This window comes from Lolium perenne, chromosome 4, assembly GCF_019359855.2.
Source record: "Lolium perenne isolate Kyuss_39 chromosome 4, Kyuss_2.0, whole genome shotgun sequence".
NCBI lineage: Eukaryota > Viridiplantae > Streptophyta > Magnoliopsida > Poales > Poaceae > Lolium > Lolium perenne.
Genome location: NC_067247.2, coordinates 130454319 through 130475523, shown reverse-complemented (window position 1 = coordinate 130475523; position 21205 = coordinate 130454319). Strand labels below are relative to the sequence as shown.

The 21205-nt window shown below is 43.5% G+C and overlaps 1 long non-coding RNA gene across 1 annotated transcript; it reads left to right on the top strand.

Annotated features, from left to right (window-relative positions):
- The first annotated feature begins 18345 nt into the window (after positions 1-18345).
- LOC127293907 (uncharacterized) lies at positions 18346-20995 on the top strand. Its single transcript, XR_007846224.2, has 2 exons — positions 18346-18685; positions 19788-20995. It is a non-coding gene; the product is annotated as an uncharacterized lncRNA (long non-coding RNA).
- Positions 20996-21205: the final 210 nt, after the last annotated feature.

Genomic DNA, 21205 nt, shown 5'->3' with positions numbered 1-21205 from the left:
GTGCTTTACTTGGAGCGTCTGTGTGCTTTTGTTTTTGTTTTTGTTTGAATAAATTAGATTACATCATGCTTGTGTGGGAGAGAGACACGCTCCGCTGTTGCATATGAACACATGTGTTCTTAGCTCATAATATTCATGGCGAAGTTTCCTCTTCGTTAAATTGTTATATGGTTGGAATTGGAAAATGCTACATGTAGTAATTGCTATAATGTCTTGGGTAATGTGATACTTGGCAATTGTTGTGCTCATGTTTAAGCTCTTGCATCATATACCTTACACCTATTAGTGAATAAATACATAGAGCTTGTTAAAATTTGGTTTGCATGAGTGGTTTCTCTAGAGTCTAGATATTTTCTAGTAAGATGTTTGAACAACAAGGAAGACGATGTATAGTTTTATAATGCTTGTAATATGTCTTTTATGTGAGTTTTGCTGTACTAGTTCGTGCTTGTGTTTGCTTCAAACAACCTTGCTAGCCTAAACCTTGTATCGAGAGGGAATACTTCTCATGCATCCAAATCCTGAGCCAAACAACACTATGCCATTTGTGTCCACCATACCTACCTACTACATGGTATTTTCCGCCATTCCAAAGTAAATTGCTTAAGTGCTACCTTTAAAATTCCATCATTCACCTTTGCAATATATAGCTCATGGGACAAATAGCTTAAAAACTATTGTGGTATTGAATATGTACTTATGCACTTTATCTCTTATTAAGTTGCTTGTTGTGCGATAACCATGTTCACTGGGGACGCCATCAGCTACTCTTTGTTGAATTTCATGTGAGTTGCTATGCATGTTCGTCTTGTCTGAAGTAAGAGCGATCTACCACCTTATGGTTAAGCATGCATATTGTTAGAGAAGAACATTGGGCCGCTAACTAAAGCCATGATCCATGGTGGAAGTTTCAGTTTTGGACATATATCCTCAATCTCAAATGAGAAAATTATTAATTGTTGTTACATGCTTATGCATAAAAGAGGAGTCCATTATCTGTTGTCTATGTTGTCCCGGTATGGATGTCTAAGTTGAGAATAATCAATAGCGAGAAATCCAATGCGAGCTTTCTCCTTAGACCTTTGTACAGGCGGCATAGAGGTACCCCTTTGTGACACTTGGTTAAAACATGTGCATTGTGATGATCCGGTAGTCCAAGCTAATTAGGACAAGGTGCGGGCACTATTAGTATACTATGCATGAGGCTTGCAACTTGTAAGATATAATTTACATGATACATATGCTTTATTACTACCGTTGACAAAATTGTTTCATGTTTTCAAAATCAAAGCTCTAGCACAAATATAGCAATCGATGCTTTTCCTCTATGGAGGACCATTCTTTTACTTTCAATGTTGAGTCAGTTCACCTATCTCTCTCCACCTCAAGAAGCAAACATTTGTGTGAACTGTGCATTGATTCTTACATACTTGCTTATTGCATTTGTTATATTGCTCTGCATTGACAACTATCCATGAGATATACATGTTACAAGTTGAAAGCAACCGCTGAAACTTAATCTTCCATTGTGTTGCTTCAATGTCTCTACTATGAATTTATTGCTTTATGAGTAACTCTTATGCAAGACTTATTGATGCTTGTCTCGAAAGTACTATTCATGAAAAGTCTTTGCTATATGATTCAATTGTTTACTCATTGCATTTACATTGTTTCGAATCGCTGCATTCATCTCATATGCTTTACAATGGTATGATTAAGATTATGTTGGTAGCATGTCACCTCAGAAATTATCTTTTATCGTTTACCTACTCGAGGGCGAGTAGGAACTAAGCTTGGGGATGCTGATACGTCTCCAACGTATCTATAATTTCCGATGTTCCATGCTTGTTTTATGACAATACCAACATGTTTTGTTCACACTTTATATCATTTTTATGCGTTTTCCGGAACTAACCTATTGACGAGATGCCGAGAGGCCATTCTTTGTTTTCTGCTGTTTTTGGTTTCAGAAATCCTAGTAACAAAATATTCTCGGAATCGGACGAAATCAACGCCCAAGTTCCTATTTTCATCGGAAGCATCCAGAACACCCGGGAAGGACCAGAGGGGAGCCCTGGGGGCCCCACACCACACCCCGGCGCGGCCAGGGGGGGGGGCGCGCCCCCCTATAGTGTGGGCCCCCCAGAGACCCTCCGACTCCGATTCTTCGCCTATTTAAGCCGTCGTGACCTAAAACTTCGACCCCAATTGACGAAACTCCAGAAAGACTCCAGGGGCGCCGCCACCGTCGCGAAACTCCAATTCGGGGGACAGAACTCTGTTCCGGCACCCTGCCGGGACGGGGAAGTACCCCCGGAAGGCTTCTCCATCGACACCGCTGCCATCTCCACCGCCATCTTCATCACCGCTGCTGCTCCCATGAGGAGGGAGTAGTTCTCCATCGAGGCTCGGGGCTGTACCGGTAGCTATGTGGTTAATCTCTCTCCATGTACTTCAATACAATGATCTCATGAGCTGCTTTACATGATTGAGATTCATATGAGTTTTGTATCACAATTCATCTATGTGCTACTCTAGTGATGTTATTAAAGTAGTTCTATTCCTCCTGCACGTGTGTAAAGGTGACTAGTGTGTGCACCGTGTGGTTCTTGTCGTAGGCTATGATCATGATCTCTTGTAGATTGTGGAGTTAATTATCACTATGATGGTATTGATGTGATCTATTTGGTTATATTGATCTATCTTACACTAAAGGTTACTTAAATATGAACAAATTGTGGAGCTTGTTAACTCCGGCATTGAGGGTTCGTGTAATCCTACGCAATGCGTTCATCATCCAACAAAAGTGTAGAGTATGCATTTATCTATTCTGTTATGTGATCAATGTTGAGAGTGTCCACTAGTGAAAGTGTAATCCCTAGGCCTTGTTCCTAAATACTGCTGAGTTACTACTGCTTGTTTACTGTTTTACTGTGTTACTACTGCTGCAATACTACCACCATCAACTACACGCCAGCAAGCTATTTTCTGGCACCGTTGCTACTGCTACTATTTATTCATACCACCTGTATTTCACTATCTCTTCGCCGAACTAGTGCACCTATTAGGTGTGTTGGGGACACAAGAGACTTCTTGCTTTGTGGTTGCAGGGTTGCATGAGAGGGATATCTTTGACCTCTTCCTCCCTGAGTTCGATAAACCTTGGGTGATCCACTTAAGGGAAAACTTGCTGCTGTTCTACAAACCTCTGCTCTTGGAGGCCCAACACTGTCTACAGGAAAGGAGGGGGAACGTAGACATCAGTGCATAATCAAAAATTCATATGTTCAGAGGTGACATAATCATTCTTAACACTTCTGGACATTGCACAAAGCTACTGAAAGTTAATGGAATAAAGAAATCCATCAAACATAGCAAAACGGGCAATGCGAAATAAAAGGCAGAATCTATCAAAACAGAACAGTCTGTAAAGACGAATTTTTCTGGGGCACTAGACTTGCCCAAATGAAAATGCTCAAATTGAATGAAAGTTGCGTACATATCTGTGGATCACTCACGTAAATTGCCAGATTTTTCTGAGTTACCTACAGAGAACACTGCCCAAATTCGTGACAACAAGAAATCTGTTTCTGCGCAATAATCCAAATCTAGTATGAACCTTACTATCAAAGACTTTACTTGGCACAACAATGCAATAAAATAAAGATAAGGAGAGGTTGCTACAGTAGTAACAACTTCCAAGACTCAAATATAAAACAAAAGTGCAGAAGTAAAATCATGGGTTGTCTCCCATAAGTGCTTTTCTTTAACGCCTTTCAGCTAGGCGCAGAAAGTGTGAATCAAGTATTATCAAGAGACGAAGCATCAAAATCATAATTTTTTCTAATGATAGAATCAAAAGGTAACTTCATTCTCTTTCTAGGGAAGTGTTCCATACCTTTCTTGAGAGGAAATTGATATTTAATATTACCTTCCTTCATATCAATAATAGCACCAACAGTTCGAAGAAAAGGTCTTCCCAATATAATGGGGCAAGATGCATTGCATTCAATATCCAAGACAACAAAATCAACGGGGACAAGGTTATTGTTAACCGTAATGCGTACATTATCAATCCTCCCCAAAGGTTTCTTTGTAGAATTATCAGTAAGATTAACATCCAAATAACAATTTTTCAATGGTGGCAAGTCAAGCATATCATAGATTTTTCTAGGCATAACAGAAATACTTGCACCAAGATCACATAAAGCATTACAATCAAAATCATTGAACTTCATATTAATGATGGGCTCCCAACCATCTTCTAACTTGGATGGCGTTTGCTGTAGCAAATGACTTAATATCTTTATTTTCATTAGGCATAACTTTCGATTTCAAAAGATCAACATCAGCAGCAAGACTATCAAATTTAGAAGCAAGTATATCAATTTTCCCAAGCTTTTCTTCAATGGATTTGTTAAAAGCAGTTTGTGTACTAATAAATTCTTTAAGCATGGCTTCAAGATTAGGGGGTGCATTCCTATTATTGTTGTAAGAATTCCCATAAGAATTACCATAACCATTACCATTATTATAAGGATATGGCCTATAGTTGTTACTAGAATTGTTCCGATAAGCATTGTTGTTGAAATTATTATTTTTAATGAAGTTCACATCAACATGTTCTTCTTGGGAAACCAATGAAGCTAAAGGAACATTATTAGGATCAACATTTGTCCTACCATTCACAAGCATAGACATAATAGCATCAATCTTATTACTCAAGGAGGAGGTTTCTTCAACAGAATTTACCTTCTTACCTTGTGGAGCTCTTTCCGTGTGCCATTCAGAGTAATTAATCATCATATCATCAAGAATATTTGTTGCAGTGCCTAGAGTGATGGACATAAAAGTACCTCCAGCAGCTGAATCCAATAGGTTCCGCGAAGAAAAATTCAGTCCTGCATAAAAGGTTTGGATGATCATCCAAGTTGTCAGTCCATGGGTTGGGCAATTTTTAACCAAAAATTTCATCCTTTCCCATGCTTGGGCAACATGCTCATTATCCAATTGCTTGAAATTCATTATGCTACTTCTCAAAGATATAATTTTAGCAGGAGGATAATATCTACCAATGAAAGCATCCTTACATTTAGTCCATGAATCAATACTATTCTTAGGCAAAGAGAGCAACCAATCTTTAGCTCTTCCTCTTAAATAGAAAGGAAACAATTTTAATTTTATAATGTCACCATCTACATCCTTATATTTTTGCATCTCACATAGTTCAAAAAAATTATTAAGATGGGCAGCAGCATCATCAGAACTATCACCAGAAAATTGCTCTCTCATAACAAGATTAAGTAAAGCAGGTTTAATTTCAAAGAATTTTGCTGTAGTAGGAGGTGGAGCAATAGGTGTGCATAAGAAATCATTATTATTTGTGGTTGTGAAGTCACACAACTTAGTATTTTCAGGAGTACCCATTTTAGCAATAGTAAATAAAACAAACTAGATAAAGTAAATGCAAGTAACTAATTTTTTTGTGTTTTTAATATGGAGAACGCAAACAAGATAGTAAATAAAGTAAAGCTAGCAACTAATTTTTTTTGTATTTTGATATAAGAAAGCAAACAAAGAAGTAAATAAAAATAAAGCAAGACAAAAACAAAGTAAAAAGATTGGAAGTGGAGACTCCCCTTGCAGCGTGTCTTGATCTCCCCGGCAACGGCGCCAGAAAACAGTCTTGATGACGCGTCAAGCACACGCCCGTTGGGAACCCCAAGAGGAAGGTGTGATGCGTACAGCAGCAAGTTTTCCCTCAGTAAGAAACCAAGGTTTATCGAACCAGTAGGAGTCAAGAAGCACGTTGAAGATTGATGGCGGTGGAGTGTAGTGCGGCGCAACACCAGGGATTCCGGTGCCAACGTGGAACCTGCACAACACAACCAAATTACTTTGCCCCAACGTGATAGTGAGGTTGTCAATCTCACCGGCTTGCTGTAACAAAGGATTAGATGTATAGTGTGGATGATGATGTTTGCAGAAAACAGTAGAACGAGTATTTCAGTAGATTGTATTCGATGTAAAGAATGGACCGGGGTCCACAGTTCACTAGTGGTGTCTCTCCGATAAGAATAAGCATGTTGGGTGAACAAATTACAGTTGGGCAATTGACAAAAAAAGATGGCATGACAATGCACATACATGTTATGATGAGTAGTGTGAAATTCAATTGGGCATTACGACAAAGTACATAGACCGCTATCCAACATGCATATATGCCTAAAAAGTCCACCTTCAGGTTATCATCCGAACCCCTTCCAGTATTAAGTTGCAAACAACAGACAATTGCATTAAGTATGGTGCGTAATGTAATCAACACAAATATCCTTAGACAAAGCATTGATGGTTTATCCCTAGTGGCAACAACACATCCACAACCTTAGAAATTTCTGTCACTGTCCCAGATTTAATGGAGGCATGAACCCACTATCGAGCATAAATACCCCCTCTTGGAGTTACAAGTAACGACTTGGCCAGAGCCTCTACTAATATCGGAGAGCATGCAAGATCATAAACAACACATAGATGATAGATTGATAATCAACATAACATAGCATTCCATATTCATCGGATCCCAACAAACGCAACATGTAGCATTACAGATAGATGATCTTGATCATGTTAGGCAGCTCACAAGATCCGACAATGATAGCACAATGAGGAGAAGACGACCATCTAGATACTGCTATGGACCCATAGTCCAGGGGTGAACTACTCACACATCGATCCGGAGGCGATCATGGCGATGAAGAGTCCTCCAGGAGATGATTCCCCTCTCCAGCAGGGTGCCGGAGGCGATCTCCTGAATCCCCTGAGATGGGATTGGCGGCGGCGGCGTCTCTGGAAGGTTTTCCGTATCGTGGCTCTCGGTACTAGGGTTATCTCGACGAAGGCTTCTTATAGGCGGAAGGGTAGGTTTAGGGGCGACGCGAGGGGCCCACACAACTGGGCCGCGCTGCCCTAGTGTGGCGGCGCCTCGTCGCCCCACTTTGTTTCCCTTTCGGACTTCTGGAAGCTTCGTGGAAAAATAAGCCCCTGGGCGTTGATTTCGTCCAATTCCGAAAATATTTCCTTACTAGGATTTCTGAAACCAAAAACAACAGAAAACATCAACTGGCTCTTCGGCATCTCGTTAATAGGTTAGTGCCAGAAAATGCATAAATATGACATAAAGTATGTATAAAACATGTGAGTATCATCATAAAACAAGCATGGAACATAAGAAATTATCGATACGTTGGAGACGTATCAGCGGGCCAGGCCTTGGTCGCGCCAAGGGGTGGTTTGGCCGCCTCGGCCACCCCCTCGACCTCTCCTTCGCACTATATAAGCCTCCTGACCCGAAAACCGAGGGGGTTCGACGTTTTTCCAGAATGAGTTCCGCTGCTCCGCCTCCACCAGAAACCCCAATCCGGGAAACAGAAACTCCGTTCTAGCACCCTGCCGGGACGAGGATTTGCAGGAGATCATCGCCATCGCCATCACCGACGCCTCTCCATCAACCATCCATGATTCCCCCATCCATGTGTGAGTAATTCCCCATTGTAGGCTGTAGGGGATGGTAGGGATTGGATGAGATTGGTCATGTAATAACTATAAGATTGTTATGGGCATAGTGCCTAGTATCCTTTGTTAGTATTTTTAACATTGTTGCAACTTCCTATGCTTAATGCTTGTCACTTTGGGCCCGAGTTCCATGATCTCAGATATGAACATATTATTGATTCATGAGGATAATTATTGTTGTTGATCATATCTGAAAATTGTATACATATATTGTTGTCCGGAACCAAGGGGCCCCAAAGTGACGATAACTGGGATAACTGGAGGAGATGGCTATGATCACTACAAGAAAAGTTCTGATAGACAACGTCCCAAAATCGTCCGCTAAGGGGTATTTTCGTTGCCTATGGGCCTAACCCGACGATATGGGTTCTGTTGTCAAAACTGCGTCAGGCAAAGTCCTACCACATTTTTTTCGGTCCATCGCGCTTGGGCGCCCTTCCGCCACGGAAAATCGGACCGTTGCAGAAGTGTTTCCGGGAGCCCGTTGACTGCTGACATCATGCAAACTGACATGTGGCAGACGCCGTTAACTGGCAGTTAACGGCGTTAACCGGCTGAAACCCCGTGGTAGATGGTAGGCCCACACGAGGCCTGCCACATCTTAAGCGGGCCGGCCCATTAAGTTTGCGGGCCCGGCCAGCTGACTTAGTTTGACCGGTCAACTATATAGCTGGGCTGGTCCATTCGTTACGTGGGCCGGGCCTAACCTCTAAGGTTGACTGGTCAAAAACTTTACTGGGCCGGCCCACAAGACATGTGGGACCCACTTTCCTGTTATCGGGCCAGCCCATTTACAAAGTGGGGTCCACCTTAAAGCAAGTGGGCCAGCCCAATTAGCATGTGGGTCCCACTTTCCTGCTATCGGGCGCCGTAGCATTAACTATCCTCTATGTGTTGCTCATTACAACTTTATATCCCGAAACAAATTGATTTGTTTCCCTTATCTACAAGTTTATGAGTTATGCCATTATAACTCCAATCTGTTTTATTCCTAGCTATTATAGTAACATCCTGCTATTATTTAGTTCATGGCCAATTTTAAGTAATTGCACATGTTGGTTCGCATTCCCTGCTCTATAGCTTTTGGCATCGTAACTTCTATATTTTGTTTACATTCCCTGCTCTGTAGATCTAGCCATCATAACTTTATCTTGCTCAGTCGTTGTTACAAAAATTATGGCCTGCTACTATGTTGTTTGTGCCAATTTTTTACTCCATGAACATGTTGGCTTGCATTCCCTGTACTACAGGTGATGCCATTGTTTTGTATCTAGTTCATTGTAAGCTAACAAAGTAAGGACTTAGTTTGGCATGCTATCACTCTGCTATCTAGCCTCTAGTACAAATAAACTTGTCATACTACTAGATAATAATTTTGCATGCCATCTTGTTCTTCAAAAGCTGCATTATTGACTTGTTTCTCTGACTTGGCATGACGCTCACATATGGAATGCTGAACATATTGGTTTGCATTCCCTCTTATACAAGTTCACAGGTGATCCCACTAGATTCTGTATCTGGTCCATCCTAAGCTCCAGCATTAACTATCCTCTATGTGTTGCTCATTACAAGTTTATATCCCGAAACATCTTGATTTGCATCCCCTTCACTATAAGTTCAGGAGTATTATTTAGTTCACGACCAAAATGAAGTAATTGCACTTGGCACATGTTGGTTCACATTCCCTCCTCTTTAGCTTTTGCCATCGTAACTTTTATTTTTGGTTTACATTCCCTGCTCTATAGATGTAGCCATCATAACTTCATCTTGCTCAGTCGTTGTTACAAAATTTATAGCCTGCTACTATGTTGTTCATGCCAATCTTGTACTCCCTGAACATGTTGGTTTGCATGGGACTCGACAGTAGTAAGTCTGCTATTTCATTCTAACATGCTCTGTTATATTGGCTATTGGTATGCGGCATGCACTCTTTGTTTGCTTATTGTGCGCATTACAATGATCTTGTTATAACGACGAAATGATGAGTTCCAAATTCTTTGGCAAACAATATTGTAGTGTCTTTGCCTTTCCATTGTTGTTGTCTTAACTTGTAATGTCTTTGTTTCAGATATAGGTGCTGCATGGACAACTTAAAAGATTGCCGGATCGCTTCATTGTATTGCTAGGTTTAATTACCATTCAATTTCTCTGGGTTCTGTAATATTTTTTCAAAGCCTTGCAGCTGATGTAATATTTAGTTAGTTTTTAAAGTTCTTTCGCCCATTTTTTCTTTGGTGCTTGTGGTAAGTGAGGCCATCCGACAGAAATCATGTGCTGCGTAAATATTCTCAATATCTAAATCACAAATTCCCATCACTTAAACGGCCCAATTAAGCGAAATCACATATGTGCCGGCCCGCAAAATACTAAAGTGCCTATTATGCCGGCATATAAACACCAACTAAACGGGCTGGCCCACTTACTTATTGGGCCAGCCCACTTGCTTTAATGTGGACCCCACCCACTACTAGGCCGGCCCAGTAATAGAAAAGTGGGCCCCACAAGCTTATTGGGCCGGCCCGCTAACTCGTCGGGCCAGCCCACCTGATTTACCGTGGACCCCACATACTAATTGGGTCGGCCCACTAACTTGTTGGGCTAGCCCAAAAGCTTTTGTGGTGGACCCCACACACTAAATGGGCCGGCCCTTTAACAGGATAGTGGGACCCACCTGTGTTTTTGGCCCGGCCCACTATCTTGTTGGGCCGGCCCACTTGCCATACGGTGGACCTCACATACTAAATGGGCCGGCCCTTTAATAGGAAAGTGGGACCCACCTGTGTTTTTGGCCCAGCACACTATCTTGTTGGGCCGACCCACTTGCTATATGGTGGACCCCACATACTAAATGGGCCGGCCCTTTAACAGGAAAGTGGGACCCACCTGTGTTTTTGGCCCGGCCCACTATCTTGTTGGGCCAGCCCACTTGCTATATGGTGGACCCCACGTACTAAATGGGCCGACCCTTTAAAAGGAAAGTTGGACCCACGTGTGTTTTTGGCTCGGCCAACTATCTTTTTGGGCTGGCCCACTTGCTATATGGTGGACCCCACATACTAAATGGGCCGGGCCTTTAACAGGAAAGTGGGACCCACCTATGTTTTTGGCCCGGCCCACTGGCTTGTTGGGCCAGCCCATTTGACCTATTGTTGACCCCACGTACTAAATGGGCTGGCCCGATAGCAGGAAAGTGGGACCCACATGCTAATTGGGCCGGCCCAATAACTTCTTGGGCTGGCCCACTTGCTTTAAGGTGGACCCCACTTTGTAAATGGGCCGGCCCGATAACAGGAAAATGGGTCCCACCTGTCTTGTGGGCCGGCCCTTTTGCCTGTTGACCGGTCAAACGAGTGTATTCGGCCCGGCCCACATGCTTAGTGGGCCGGCCCATTAAAGTTTTGACAAGTCAACCTGAGAGGTTAGACCCGGCCCACGTAACTAATGGACCAGCCCAACTATATAGTTGATCGGTCAAACTAAGTCAGCTAGGCCCGGCCCGCAAACTTAATGGGCCGGCCCGCTTAAGATGTGGCATGCCTCGTGTGGGCCTACCATCTACCACGGGGTTTCAGCCGGTTAACGTCGTTAACTGCCAGTTAACGGCGTCTGCCACGTGTCAGTTTGCATGACATCAGCAGTCAACGGGCTCCCGGAAACACTTCTGCAATGGTCCGATTTTCCGTGGCGGAAGGGCGCCCAAGCGCGACGGACCGAAAAAAACGTGGTAGGACTTTGCCTAACGTAGTTTCGACAACATAACCCATATCGTCGGGTTAGGCCCGTAGGCGACGAAAAATACCCCTTAGCGGACGATTTTGGGATGTTGTCTATCAGAACTTTTCTTGTAGTGTACTACGGGGGGGGGGGAGGGGGGGGGGGAAGGGTCTGGGGGAGGGTCCGACTCCGGTGTGCATACATGATAGATGGGCCTCTTTTCTTTATATTCTAGGTTGCATCTACTAACCAATGTTGGTCTCGTATTCTATACTTAGTCTGGTGTATTTGACATGAGCCCCTAGTTTTTTCGGCCCCAAACCGTCGCCAGAACCAGCCTTGAGTATGAGTCCAAGTCATAGTTAGTCTGTAGTATTAGGCAAGGGCCCTACGTGAGTACTGTTAGGATATCCTTGTAGAACTAGGAGATCATATAGGAGTAGGTTTATCTGTTTGTGTGTGTATATAAGTGCAGCTTGGGGCATGGGTTTTTGATCGTGACCACCACCGAGAAAATAAAAAAAATGGTGCGACATACGCTCTTGGCCATAAGATTTTTGTGTGCATGTTTTGTTTACATAGATGTGATTGATCAGTGGTGAGTCCTAATCTCGACGGACTTGCCAGCATCCTTCAACAGTTCGGGGAGGTTATTGGTCTGGTAACCAATGTGGCGAAGAGCTCCATCGCCCCATCCAATGCTCTAACATCGACGTAGATGCAATTCTGGCAAACTTCCCAACGGTCACAGTCCCCTCCCCCATAAAGTGTTTCGGGCTGCCTATCTCTCTTGGACGTCTCAAGAGGGCAGATCTTCAACCCTACATCGACAAAGCGGTTGCACGCCTGAACCCTTGGAAGGGCAGATACCTTAATTGCGCGGGTTGCACCGCTCTAGTTAAGTTGGTGCTCTCCACTATGCCGATCTTCCTGTTGACGGCCTTGAAAGCTGACAAGGGCATTCTTAAGGCCTTTGCAAAGATTAGTCGCGGCATGCTTTGGGATTGTTAGGAGACGATTCAGTGAAGGGAAGTGCAAAGTCAACAGGCAAAAGGTTTGCCGACCCAAGGAGCTTGGCGGGCTAGGTATTATGGACTTGGAAAAATTCTCTCGTGCCATGAGACTCAGATGGCTTTGGTACGAATGGACAGCCCCATGGGTGGGTTCGGAAACACCAATTGATGCCTCGGATTTGGACCTCTTCAACGTCGCTACTATAGTCACCATCGTCGATGGCGCAAAAGCCTCCTTCTGGTCTTCTTCTTGGCTTAATGGCACCCCCACCTAAAGACCTGGCCCCTCTTATATATGTGGCGTCTAAAAGGAAAAAACCGGAATGTCCGAGGTGCCCTTGAAGGTCACAACTAGGTGGCTGACATTTCGGTTGAGGCTTTGACCGTCGATCATATGGAGCAATACATTTGCCTTTGGGATCTCCTTTCGGTTGTTGATATGGGGTAGCCCGATCTTCTCATTAAGCAACGGTGTTGATGATGATCACGTGGCGAACACAGCGGAGATAACTTGATGAAGTGGATGATAACTTGTACGACGCAACGAGATCTCTCGATTGGTCCCTGTCGCCAATGCAACAGCTCTCAACCCTGCAAGATATTCGCAACTCCACACACTTGCGCACGTAGCCGCCGACCACGAAGCGGTAAGTTGCAACCTTCTAATTCCCAATGGAACAGCAGATCACACAAGACTTTCAGGATTACACCAAATCAATGCAATATGGTGTAGGGATTCAATAGAGTTGCAAAGCAATCAACTATGAACTAGCTAGGGTTTATCTTAAACGTGGTCTAAAGTAACTTTGGGGGCGTCATGGGCACTTATATAGGCGTCCGGGACGACCTCAGGTCGAAAAAGTATGAAAATAACAGACCCAGAATAGATCTGGTCGAGATAGACTCGGACTCGACCGGTCTGGGGGCCAGTCGACCGGGTCTGGTACCTGTCGGTCCGGTTCAAACCTGACCTGGCGCCGGGTGCTGACCGGGTGGCGGAAGTGCTCTGCAGTACCCCTCGCGATTGGCACCAGCGTAGCGCCCGGTTGTCGCCGGGTTGGATCCGGCGTGCCGCCCGGTTGTACCGGGCTAGGGATCGGGCACGCCAGCGTGGCGGCCGGTCTTACCGGATGCTGGGCCGGCCTGGACTATGTCGTATTCTCTCGCGCATGCCTCCCGCTCCTCCCTCGTGCGTCCATGGAATATCTTCATGTCCAGCTCCATGTCCAGCTTCACGTCCATCTTCATGTCCAGCTACTCCTCTCCTCCTCATGCGATGCTTCTCTCCTCTTCATACCTGATCATACATAAGTAACAGGACTTAGGCAGTATAAAGTTCTCATCAATCAGAGTATCGTTTAGGAACAAGTTCACCTGTTGTTTAAGTAGCTTCGCACGAGCCCGTGTAATAGGTCCAATCCAACTTCATTGGACTTGAGCTTCACAGCAGCTTTATCTTCATCTTGCAATGATAGAGGTAGTAGTGTGGTAGAGATGTCCTCATCATCTCCCCCCTTCAAAAGGCATCGACCTCGACGCTCCAAGGTTTTCTCCGTCATATGGTGTCAAATCAGCAACATTAAAAGTATTACTGACACTAAACTCATTAGTTGGAAGATCTATCGAGTATGCATTATCGTTGATCTTGGCAAGCACTTTGTAAGGACCAGCACCACGAGGAAGCAACTTGGACTTCCGCAGCTTCGGGAACCTATCCTTGCAAAAATGTACCCAGACCATATCACCAGGCTTGAACAATATCTCTTTGCGCTTCTTGTTCATCCTTGCAGCATTGCTCTTGCCTTACTTTTCTATCAACTCTTTAGTCTTGTCATGTATCTTCCGTACAAAATCTGCCCTCTTTGATGCCTCCATATTTACTCTCTCATGTATAGGTAAAGGCAACAAATTAAGTGGAGTAATGGGTTTGAAACCATACACCACCTCAAAGGGACACAACTCTGTGGTAGAATGTACCGCCCTGCTATAAGAAAACTCCACATGCGGCAAACAATCTTCCTACTCCTCCAGGTTCTTCTTGATCATGGATTTCAACAGTTGTGACAAGGTTCTATTCACCACTTCAGTTTGACCATCAGTTTGGGGATGACAAGTTGTACTAAAAAATAGCTTCGTCCCCAGCTTTCTCCAAAGCGTCTTCCAGAAGTAGCTCATAAACTTCACGACACGATCAGAAACAATAGTCTTCGGGACTCCATGTAGACTTCAATCTCCCTGAAAACAGGCTAGCAATATGTGACGCATCGTCGCTTTTGTGGCAGGCAATAAAGTGTGACATCTTGGAAAATCTATCCACTACCACAAATATAGAATCATGGCCTCTCTTAGTACGCGGCAAACCCGATACCAAATCCATACTAATATTCTCCCAAGGTGTAGTAGGTGCCGGTAAGGGAGTATACAAACCGTGAGGCTTCAGCTTGGACTTGGACTTGTTGCAAGTAATGCACCTCCTTACATATCTGTCCACATCCCGCCTCATCTTTGGCCAATAAAATTGATCAACGAGCATTAGTAGCGTCTTCTCACGTCCAAAGTGACCCATCAAACCTCCAGCATGAGATTCCTGCAATAAGAGAAAACGCACAGACGATTCTGGAACACATAGTTTGTTAGCTCTAAACAAGAACCCATCATGTATGTGATATTTTTCCCATGCTTTACCAATAGCACACAAGCGATATGGTTCAGCAAAATCATGATCAGTGGAATATAAATCACATAGTACTTCTAATCCAGGAATTTTAACATCAAGTTGAGTTAATAGCATATTCTTCCTAGATAGAGCATCAACAACAATATTATCATTTCCCTTCTTATGCTTAATAATGTATGGAAAAGACTCAATGAACTCGACCCACTTAGCAAGACGCTTATGCAAAGTATATTGAGCTTTCAGATATTTTAAAGCTTCATGATCAGAATGTATGATAAATTCTTTTGGCCACAAGTAATGTTGCCAAACCTCAAGAACTCTAATTAAAGCATATAATTTTTTATCATATATAGGATAGTTCAGCTCAGCACCAGAAAGTCTCTCAGAAAACAATGCAATTGGGCGACCCTCTTGCATCAACACACCACCAATTCCAATACCACTAGCATCACATTCAATCTCAAATTGCTTATTGAAATCAGGTGGTGCAAGCAACGGTGCAGAAGTTAACAATCGTTTCAGTTCATCAAAAGCATTTTCTTGGGCTGCGCCCCACTCAAAGACAACACCATTTTTAGTCAAATCATTCAAGGGTGCAGCAATAGTACTAAAGTTGGGCACAAATCTTCTATAAAACCCAGCTAGACCATGAAAACTCCTTACTTGACTCACATTCATGAGAGTAGGCCAATTTTGAATAGTTTCAATTTTAGACACATCTACTTCTACTCCATGCTTAGAGACAACATAACCCAGAAATATGACCTTATCTTTGCAAAATGTGCACTTCTGAAGGTTACCATAGAGTTTATTATCAAGCAACACTTGCAAAACATGTCTAATATGTATAGTATGATCAGATTCATTGCGGCTGTAGATTAATATGTCATCAAAATACACAACCACAAATTTGCCAATAAAATCACGCAAAACATGGTTCATCAGTCTCATGAAAGTGTTAGGTGCATTAGTCAAACCAAAAGGCGTTACTAACCACTCATATAAACCAAATTTTGTTTTAAAGGCTATTTTCCATCCATCCCCTTCTTTCATCCTAATTTGATGATAACCACTACGCAAATCAGTTTTAGAGAAAACAACAGCACCACTCAATTCATCTAGCATATCCTCTAAACGGGGAATAGGATGACGATATCGAATAGTAATATTGTTTATCACTCTACAATCTACGCACATACGCCATGTACCATCTTTCTTAGGAACTAGAATAACAGTAACATCACAAGGACTAAGGCTTATGCGGATATAACCTTTGTCGAGTAGCGCTTGTACTTGCTTCTATATCTCCTTTGTCTCTTCGGGATTGGTTCTATATGGTGCCCTATTGGGTAGCGAAGCTCCGGGGATCAAGTCAATTTGATGCTCAATACCACGAAATGGTGTTGTCCTACTGATACGTCTCCAACGTATCGATAATTTCTTATGTTCCATGCTTGTTTTATGACAATACCTACATGTTTTGTTCACACTTTATGATGATTTTATGCGTTTTCTGGAACTAACCTATTGACGAGATACCGAAGTGCTAGTTCCTGTTTTCTGCTGTTTTTGGTTTCAGAAATCCTAGTAAGGAAATATTCTCGGAATTGGACGAAATCAACGCCCAGAGTCTTAGAATTGGACGAAGCTTCCAGAACACCCGAGAGCCGCCAGAGGGGGCCCACAGGCCCACCACACAGTAGGCTGGCGCGGCCAGGGGGTGGGCCGCGCCGCCCTACTGTGACATCGCCTCGTCGACCCTCCGACTCCGCCTCTTCGCCTATATAAAGGTCCCTGACCTAAATCTTCGAGACGGAAAAGCCACGGTACGAGAAACCATCCAGAGCCGCCGCCATCGCGAAGCCAAGATCTGGGGGACAGGAGTCTCTGTTCCGGCACGCCACCGGGACGGGGAACTGCCCCCGGAAGGCTTCTCCATCGACACCGCTGCCATCTCCACCGCCATCTTCATCAACACTGCTGTCTCCCATGAGGAGGGAGTAGTTCTCCATCGAGGCTAAGGGCTGTACCGGTAGCTATGTGGTTCATCTCTCTCCTATGTACTTCAATACAATGATCTCATGAGCTGCCTTACATGATTGAGATTCATATGAGTTTTGTATCACTATTTATCTATGTGCTACTCTAGTGATGTTATTAAAGTACTCTATTCCTCCTCCACGGTGTAATGGTGACAGTGTGTGCATCGTGTAGTACTTGGCGTAGGTTATGATTGTAATCTCTTGTAGATTATGAAGTTAACTATTGCTATGATAGTATTGATGTGATCTATTCCTCCTTTCATAGTGTGAAGGTGACAGTGTGCATACTATGTTAGTACTTGGTTTAGTTGTGTTGATCTATCGTGCACTCTAAGGTTATTTAAACATGAATATCGAATATTGTGGAGCTTGTTAACTCCGGCATTGAGGGTTCGTGTAATCTTACACAATTAGTGGTGTTCATCATACAACAAGAGAGTGTAGAGTATAGCATTTATCTATTTATTCTGTTGTGTGACCAATGTTGAGAGTGTCTACTAGTGAAAGTATAATCCCTAGGCCTTGTTCCCAAATACTTTAATCACCGCTTGTTTACTGTTCTACTGCATCTGTACTGCCTGCAATATTTCCACCATCAACCACACGCCAGTTGTAGCATCAAGCTATTTTCTGGTGCCGTTACTACTGCTCATATACATTCATACCACCTGTATTTCACTATCTCTTCGCCGAACTAGTGCACATATACATTTGACAAGTGTATTAGGTGTGTTGGGGACACAAGAGACTTCTTTCTTTGTGGTTGCAGGGTTGCTTGAGAGGGATATCTTTGACCTCTTCCTCCCTGAGTTAGATAAACCTTGGGTGATCCACTTAAGGGAAACTTGCTGCTGTTCTACAAACCTCTGCTCTTGGAGGCCCAACACTGTCTACAAGAATAGAAGCACCCGTAGACATCACCTGCGGGTACCTCCTCCGAAAACACGTCGCTGATGTAACACCCCTGTTTTAGCTAAACCTAATTAGGGTTTGTTTGTGCATCATCAACATCATATTATTTACTTAAAAAATGTCACAATGAAAACAATTGTGAAAATCTTAATGTGTGCAAATCTTTACGTAATTTGATTCTCTCAAATTGTTAAGACATTCAAAACCAAAGTTGTGTGAACCTTCTAAAATACCTCAGTAACATCTCTGGATACTTTTGGTGATTTTAGAAATAGGTTTGATTCACCAAATCCTCCAAATTTATGGCTGCTTTAAAATTTCCTAGAAAATCCCAAAAGTTAGGGGGGCTTTTGCAAATTCGCCCCTTGTCTTCTACCTCCATCCTCCCTGCTGATGTCATTCGTCCGCGAAGCGATTCGAGCCGCCGCCCGCCGTCACCTGGAGAGGGGATAAGCACCACAGCGCCCTCCTTATATCTCCCCTCGTCCTCATCCTTCCGGTCTCTCTATCTCTCCCGCAAAATCCCCAGGGAGACCAAACCCTAGCCCCCACAGTCTCCGTCCATCGCCGCCACTCCGAGCATCCCCTCGTCCGGCCGAGCATCCCTGGAGCTCCACCTAGCCTCCCTGAGCCCTCTGTACGAAGGAATCGAGCTCCCTCGACGTGGTTCGTCGCCGACGAGCTCGCCCGCCCGACGTCGGGTCGCCGTCGATTCGGTCGATTCCGACCTCAACGACACCACCGAAGCGCTCACGGTGAGCTTCTGAGTCTCCCAGTGCTCGCGCTTCACTCCCTCCCCCTCTGTTTCACTCCCGCCACGTGAGCCTGCCCGCGCCGCTGCCGTACATCGTCGCCGGCCACGTTCCGATGACCAAAAGCTGGCAGCACCGCTTCTATTAAGTTCACCTTGACGAGGTGCATACAACGCGCGCCATGCTGGGTTCCTGTTTGCACTCAATCACCGAGTCCATGGTTGACCAGAGAGAACTGCAGTATAGTACCGAGTTCGTTTCAATTTGGAATCCTTCTAGTATTTGGCTGGAGCCTGGAGCGGTCTCCTGGTACACGAATTCTGAACTTCAGCTAGTCAGAGTCTGATGTCCTCATTCTGGTAGCGAAGAACCAAAATGACCAATTCCTGATTACATTTACTACTGTCTTGTTTATCCCCTACTGAAAATCCCTTTATCGCTGTGCAAATACTAGCCAACCTGAACCATGTCAACTCAAAATTAAACAACCAGCAGGAAGATGTCAGTGATCAGAGTAGTATTTGTACTTCAGTGGCTAGGTTCAGATTCTTATAAGAACTACAGCCCAGGAAGGCAACAACTTGACCTAATGGTTAAACTAGTTTATGTGCCCAGGTTTTTAGTCTAAGAACTTCAGTACTCAACTTCTAAACTTCGTGCTTAGTACGGAGTAACAAAATTCGTGAGATAATTTCAGAGAATTTAAAAGACTAATTTTCGTGTCCTGCTGTTTTCCGTTTTCAGAAAATAATCGAAACTTGTAAAATCCATAACTTTTTCATATGAATTCAGAAAAATGCAAATAAGATATCGAACTGTTCATAAAAATGTCCTCTATCTGTTTGTTTTGAAATCATGCATCATTAAACAACTTAAACTACTGTTTATAATAGAAGAACAAAAAAACTCTTTTATGTAATCATGGAGTTAATTCAAATGCTCTCTCTACAGTATTTGAACTCCATTTAAATTGATGAACACGTCTTAAGGTTAGTTTCAGTACCTAATTAACATGTCATGTCATCATTCTTGTATGCGCATTGCATTATGCCATGTGCTGATTGTTGTTTTATCTTTCCGGTATTTGCTTCTTCGCGATCGATAGAGCAAGTGCCCGAGACGATGAAGATTGACAACGACGCAACTCAATAATTGTCCATCGACGAACAAGTCAAGCATGGGATCTCCGAAGATCCACATTGGTTTGTCAGGGACAAAGGCAAGCCCTAGCCTGGTTCATATTATGATTTTGAAATGCTTTTACTTCTGGTTCCTACATATTGCATACACTTTCCAATATGTTTTATCGGCAGATATAGTTATCCTATGTGTGTTCATTTATCATCCTTGTAGCCTAAATACTCTGATCCACTGCTCCCAGCAAGACTAGGTTTGAGCTATGTGTGCATCGCTACAGCCATTATATCGAATATGCTTAGCCATGCTTAGTTGACGAATTTTGATCCATCCGGTTGATGAATCAGAGCTGCGAATGAACCTAGTAAGATAGGATGACGTGGTAAGATCGGTGATGATAATAAACTAGTTAAAGGCTTGGATGGGCCGCCACATGGGGATGTGGTGATTTGACTTGTTCTCGCCGATACTAGGAGCTGAGTTCTCGCCTTCGGAACCAAGACTGAGCGTACAACCACACGGGGCCCATGGGAACCCTGATACGTCTTCAACGTATCTATAATTTCTTATGTTTCATGCTACTTTTATGATGATACACACATGTTTTATACACACTTTATGTCATATTTATGCATTTTCCGGCACTAACCTATTGACAAGATGCCGAAGAGCCAGTTGCTGTTTTCTGCTGTTTTGGTTTCAGAAATCCTACAAAGAAAATATTCTCGGAATTGGACGAAATCAATGCCCAGGGTCTTATTTTTCCACGAAGCTTCCAGAAGACCGGATGAGATACGAAGTGGGGCCACGAGGTGGCGCCACACTAAGGCGGTGCGACCAGGCCAGGGCCCGTGCCGCCCTGTTGTGTGGGCCCCTCGTGACGCCCCCTGACCTACCCTTCCGCAATCTATCATATATGTGTTGTTTATGATCTTGCATGCTCTCCGTTGCTAGTAGAGGTTCTGGCCAAGTTGATACTTGTAACTCCAAGAGGGAGTATTTATGCTCGATAGTGGGTTCATGCCTCCATTTAATCTGGGACAATGACAGAAAGTTCTAAGGTTGTGGATGTATTGTTGCCACTAGGGATAAAACATCAATGCTTTATCTAAGGATATTTGTGTTGATTACATTACGCACCATACTTAATGCAATTGTCTGTTGTTTGCAACTTAATACTGGAAGGGGTGCGGATGCTAACCTGAAGGTGGACTTTTTAGGCATAGATGCATGCTGGATAGCGGTTTATGTACTTTGTCGTAATGCCCAATTGAATTTCACACTACTCATCATTATATGTATGTGCATTGTCATGCCCTCTTTATTTGTCAATTGCCCAACTGTAATTTGTTCACCCAACATGCTTATTCTTATTGGAGAGACACT